Below are 6,876 nucleotides of genomic sequence, written 5' to 3'. Positions count from 1 at the left end.
TAGCTTTAATAGAAAGCTAAGCTATAGTAAAAGAGCCCCAAATATTCCAATGACTTAAAAGAGAAATGGTCTTGGATACTGCATATTCTGCAGCAGCAGCAGGGAAGAAAAATAGGATGGCTATTTTAGTCAAAAAACGTTCTAGCTTTACCACAGTATCATAAAAGTTGGATACAAAGGGCAGATGGTAAAAGTGATTTTGCAGCATAATGAAAAAAGGGTTGCCTTATAAACATGTATGTGCCCATGGGATATTCTCCAGATTCTTTCCAAGCCTTAGCTGTACAGTTACAGAGGCAAGGAAAATGCCTGTCATAAAAGCAGGAGATTTTAACATGCACAAGAGCCACAACCCAGTCAGGTTTTCCACAATGAATATGCATGAGATCTATTTGCATACATGGAAGAAATACATGCAATCAATAACATGTAGTATATGATAAAAGCAGAGAGGCTCTGTGCACAGACCAGGAAAGGGACCTTAGGTGATAGTGGCTGAGGATCTCAAGGTGGAGAAAAAATGTGATAAGGCGGTCCCCAAAGCCATTCATGCACGCATGTGCACACATACATACATGTACACAAATAACTGGCATATATATGTTAGTGTCTACTTGCCCTTGACTGCTGAAAATACACAAATAAATACCACAGAGCGACTGCAATCAGAATTTTAGGCTGAGCCCTAGTAAGTTTAGTTTATCATCTTGATACATGCCACATTTCAGTCAAACATCAAAACAGTTTACTGTGCTTATAAGAAGGGAAGAAATCATTTAGGGGTCCTTTTACCGAGCTGCAGGAAAGAGGGCCCTGCGCTAGCAGTGGGGGCCGATTTTCCCATGCGCCAGGGCCTTTTTTACCACAGTGGGTAAAAAGCCCCCAGCACACGTGGTGATGCGGCAGGGAGCCATTACCACCACCCATTGAGAGGGTGATAAGGGCTCCCCACTAACCGGCGGTAACTGGGCAGCACTTGGCGATGCCAGATTACTGCCAGCTTATCACTGCGCAAGCCATTTCTGGGGTTTTCTTTTCCCCCCGGAATGGAATGCGCTCAGGGTGGGACTACTGCCGTTGGCCGTGTTGGGCCAGCGGTAGTCCCGGCAGAGTGAGTGGTATGCCCGCGTTGGGCTTACCGCCACTCTGTAAAAGGGCCCCTTAAACAGGAGAAGAAAGGGAAGGGCAAATTATGGCTTTCAGAGAACCAGGAGGGAAGGGAAAGGGAGGGAAATAGAAGACTAGGAAGCAATTCCTAGTTTAGAAGCCCATAGCCCTATTGGAATAGACAAGTTATGGGTCATACTTGCAAAATTTCTCATTTAACTTTTCTTTGAAATATGTTAAGTAAGTTACATTAAGAATGAACAGTCTTTAGGCAGGGGATCCAGGTTCAAATCCTCCTGGCATTCCTTTTAGACCTTGGGCAAGTCATTTAACCCTCCATTGCTTCAGGTACAAACTTACATTGTAAGCCCTCCAAGGCTTTAGAAATACCTACTATATATGAATGTAACTTGCCTTGAACTACTACTGAAAGGTTGTGAGCTAAATCCTAATAATATAGAGAAATAAATAAAATTTAAAAAAAAACTATAAATTATAACAGTTAAATGCTGATTTCTGAGTTATTATATATATGTAATTACCTATATTGGCCAGCAGAGGGCCCAGGAGTCTGTTTTCATTCTGATAAAGTGGTGTCCTTACCTTGTCAGTCTATTTTAAATGTAATAAATAGAAATTAAACAAAACAAAAAAAAGAGGAGAGGGGAATGAAGTGATACATTTTTAATTGGAATAACTTAATTCATTTTTTTTGACAAAAGATGACAAAATCAGAATATATAAGTAAAATATGAACGCATTCTGTGGCACAACCAAAGCAGTTACAGGTATTTTCTCTGTCCCTAGTGCAGTGATGGGCAACCTTTTGAGCTTGGTGTGTCAAAATTCACCAAAAAAACGAGCATAACTCGGGTGGTATGTCACTTCAAGAAAAATCACTGCTACTAGGACCGCCCCCGGGCCCCCCCTACCCGAGATCGCTGCCCACCCGAGGTCGCCGGGCCCCCCCCTCCACCCGCTACTGGGCCCGGAACTAACCTTAAAGCCTCCTTTCACGTCGCAGCAAGCAGCAGCAGGGCAGACCTCTCCTCCTTCCTTCTGTGCTCCGCCCTCGCGGACGTTACGTCAGGCGAGGTCAGGACACGGAAGGAAGGCATGGCCTGCCCTGCTGCTGCTTGCTGCGACGTGAAAGGAGGCTTAAGGTTAGTTTCCGGGAGCGAGGAGGGAGGGCGGACCACACTGCGGCAGCGCCGCGTGCCATCGAAAATGGCTACGCCTGTCAGTGCTGACACGCGTGTCATAGGTTCGCCATCAGGGCCCTAGTGGACTCATAATCGAAGTTCTTGTACAGGGAGCAATAGGGAATTAAGTGACTTGTCCAGGATCACAAAGAACCGCAGTGGGAATCGAACCCAGTTCCCCATGTTCAGTGTACGTAAGATGTGCTTGATAATATCATAATACATGTTTCTGATAGTCAAAATGAGAAGTCCATACAGGAACCCAGTAGAAGGCAGAGCTTAGTAGTTTGAATATAAACATACAATACTGTTTTAACCAGCAAGCTTTTCATATAGTACAAAGTAATTATAAATTAGTAGCCAAAACACAAAGGCAGGTTACAAATGAACACAGTCCTGATTTAAGCAAAGTCGCTGATGAGTTTGGAAGTGCGCCCATAGGAACAACCTGTGCCACCAAGGGTGAGGTTTCAACATACTCCTCCACACAGGGTGGTGCAGGGCCTGAAACACGCCGCATGTAATATTTGTGTAGCATTTTATTTTTCTTTTAGCTTTCTCCACTCAATGAGTTTGACACTAGTTTAAAAATGAAACAAATGAATAGTTTTCAATCTTCTTCAGATACAGTGTCAGGGGTCAATAAAGCAGCCGTAAGTTGCCATAGCAACTTGTACAAAGGCTGGAGGACCACCTCAAGTTCCTGGTAGCTCTAAGATGCTAGTCTTATGATTTAAAAAAAAACCACTAGGTTTAAATACCCATGTTGGACAAATTAAACAAGAACTGTACTACACGTCCAGGTAGATTCTGAAACACAAATCTGATCTGCTCATGGTCCCTGCTACCAAGCAAGCTCATAACATATAAACTGCCTCCTGTCACCTTTGTTACGGTAGGCGAAGGTGCAGCATTATCACCAGGGTGGGGGGCAGACTCAGGAGTAATGTCAGGAAGTATTTTTTCATGGAAAGGGTGGTAGATACGTGGAATGCCCTCCCGCGGGAGGTGGTGGAGATGAAAACGGTAATGGAATTCAAACATGCGTGGGATAAACACAAATGAATCCTGTTTAGAAGGAATGGTTCCACGGAATCTTAGCGGAGATTGGGTGGCGACGCCAGTAATTGGGAAGCGAAACCAGTGCTGGGCAGACTTCTACGGTCTACGCCCTGATCGTAACTGAATAGATATGGATGGGCTGGAGTGTAAATTTTAAGGGGCTTCGGCGTTAGCTTCAGAACTTTTAGTACAAGAACAGTGCTGGGCAGACTTCTACGGTCTGTGCCCTGAGAATAGCAAGGGCAAATCAAACTCGGATATACGTATAAACTATCACATACCATGTAAAATGAGTTTATCTTGTTGGGCAGACTGGATGGACCGTTCAAGTCTTTATCTGCCCTCATTTACTATGTTCACACAGGGTCATAATCTAAGCACATACGTTACACAAGCTGGTGAGCCTTTTCTGTATGAGCATAACCATTCTTATGGAATACTAGCATAAGCCCATACCTATGTGTCTATATTTCATCATGTACACTTACACAGGTCTATGGTTGGCATACATGGCAGAGCCTAAAAGAAACATTGATTCACATAGATTATGGTATTTCTGTAAACAAAGCACATAATTATTAGCCCTGCCTATGCTCCTCCCATGCCCCCTTCCTGTGAATGCCCCCCTTGAATTTATGCAATAAGCCATTTTAGCACAGAAATGCAGAATATCAGATAGCCATGTTACTGTGATAGAATGAAGGAGAAAATCTGAGAGATGAGACTATACTCAACACTTATGTATTTTATATATTTGCATTTATACCCTGCAAATTTGCAGTGGAATGAGGAACATTCTAGGTTGCTGCTCCATAGCAGTGCCAGTCACACTAATGAAGGGGTGGTCTGTTCAGGGAAAGTAACCAATAGCTGCAGATCCTCAAGATTCAGAGAGGTTCTATAAAACAGGAGTGTGTGTGTGTGGGGGGGGGGGGGGGGGTGCTTTCCTTCTTTAGAGCAGGAGTTCTCAACCCAATCTTCAGGATACCCTAGCCAGTCAGATTTTCAGGTCACCCATAATGAATATGCATGAGGCAGATTTGCATACAACGGAAGCAGTGCGTGCAGATTTATCTTATGTATATTCATTGTTTTATTGTGAAAACCAGACTGCCTTGTTGTGTCCCAAGGACTGGGTTGAGAACCCCTGTTCTAGAGGGAGTCCATTAAAAAGGAAAATATAGTTTACAAATTATAGGGCCTCCTGCCCTGTAGACGATCATCACCTTGGCTGTCTACCCAAGAGACTAAGAAGAGACATGGAGAAGAAGGAAGAGGACAGGGGCGGGCCTGCACCCATAAGTAATAAGAAGGAGAGTGGAAGATGAAGTCTGAAAAGTAGCCAAACCCCAGGACACAAGATGATTTAAGGAGGGATATCGGTGACATTTTGTCATGTTTTCAAAGAAAAATTAAGAGAGAATAAAAGCTGCAACCGATTCCACATCTGAGTCAGGGAAAGGATTGGAACCCAGAAGCAGTGTGAGTACATGTGGAAGTCCATGTGAAAGGAAGTGGGAACCAAGCCCTGAGTGAATCCTGCTTGCCTAATCCAGAGAGGTTAAGCATGAGGAGTGATTGTTAAGGAATGAGGAGAATTAAGTCCTGGACAAGAGAGAAGAGTATGCAAGAAGAGAGGAGTGAGAAATTGGAGACCAGGATATATCCTGTACCCTAATATCTGACTGTACCTAAGAGTATCTAGGAGCTCTTGTGAAGGGACACTTACCAGGGAACAGAGAGGTGGCAAAACCCATCCACCAGTAGAGGATCCCAGGAGAGGCAGAATAGAGGAGAGAGCATATCACGGAAGACATCAAGGAATGTAAGTATTTTGAACGTTTGATATTTTTGTTATCACATTACTTTGTTTTCATGGACTATCTGCCTCATTGTTTTCATAGCTCTACCTTTGTATATTTGTGTACACTTAGGGAGGCCCAATACATAGGTATTTTTATTCTAGTCTTTTCAATTATTTTTCCAGTGTGTGGCTTGGGTGCCTGTTCAGAGACCATTCACCAATTATACAGTCAGCCATCAGTGATCCTTTTTGCCTGCTCTATGTGCTTGGGGAAAGGAGTTTAGAAGACTTTCATTTTACAATCACAGATGCCAAAAATAATTTGTGTACCCCCCATTGAAGTCACCTTCAGCCCCAGCGCATTGTGGATCTGGCTACACTGTTCAGTGCAGTTTATAATTTAACATTCATACCCTGTCTTACAAGTGACTATTACTGCTGTCATGGTAGATGTGAAAATTTGGAGGTGCTGCTCCCTTGTGTTGCATTGATTTATTGCACAAATTCATCATATCCCATAAATAATTAAGCATAGAATTGTGGTTGCCATCTTAGTTCTCTTGGATAGGAGGAAATAAGGGCCAGCAAACCATTTTATTGGACTAAATCAAGACCCCCATCTTGAAAACTAGTCACAGATGTATCAAGGTAATCCAATACAAAGGTATTATCTGTAACTTGTTTGCTGACCCTTGCTTCCTCATAAGTAATTAAGGGGTCCTTTTACTAAAGTGCGCCGAAAAATGGACTGCGTTGTTGTAGACGTGTGTATTGGATGCGCCCAGGTTCATTTTTCAGCACAACGGCAAAAAAGGCCACTTTTTTTGCCGAAAATGGACATGCGGCAAAATGAAAATTGGCACGTGTCCATTTTGGGCCTGAGAACTTACCGCCACCCATTCACTTAGCAGTAAGGTCTCATGCGTTAACTGAGTGGCAATCATCAACACGGGTACAATGCCGATTATCACCTGGTTAGCGCTGCGCGCCGGAAATTTTCCAGGGCACATAGTTGGTGCGCGTAAAAAATGAATTTACTGCCCGGGCCACGTGGTAGCCGGGCGGTAGTTCCGAATTGGCACGTGTGGGCACCTACGTGGCTTAGTAAAAGGGCTAAGACTACCACTACTACACCATAATAACTAGCAATAACTTAAACCCACACTATTAAGCCATATATAAGAAAGTATTTACTTTTCTTTTTTTTTCTTTCTTTTTTAATCTTTCTTTTTCTTAAGAGTACCCTCAGTAAATTCTACTGTTTTCAGGCAATCACATTTCTATTGCCCAGTGGCATAGCACTTCTTTCATCGGGCTACTCTTTTTTTCTTTTTGTGTGCCTGCTATTACATATCATAAAGCGCTTTCAGGGGATGGCAGTCGGAGACTCGCTATAAGATAAGTTCACGTTTTTGATTGATTTTCAGTTTCAGTTGTATCACTTTATGATATGTAATAGCACGCGCACAAAAAGAAAAAAAGAGTAGCCCGATGAAAGAAGTGCTATGCCACTGGGCAATAGAAATGTGATTGCCTGAAAACAGTGGAATCTACTGAGGGTACTCTTAAGAAAAAGAAAGATAAAAAAGAAAGAAAAGTAAAAGTAATACTTTCTTATATATGGTTTAATAGTGTGGGTTTAAGTTATCACTAGCTATTATGGTGTAGTAGCGGTAGTCTTGATTCTAGTAAAATATATTT

This window comes from Microcaecilia unicolor, chromosome 6, assembly GCF_901765095.1.
Source record: "Microcaecilia unicolor chromosome 6, aMicUni1.1, whole genome shotgun sequence".
NCBI lineage: Eukaryota > Metazoa > Chordata > Amphibia > Gymnophiona > Siphonopidae > Microcaecilia > Microcaecilia unicolor.
The sequence above is the reverse complement of the archived record's forward strand: the minus strand, read 5'-3'. Positions refer to the sequence as shown.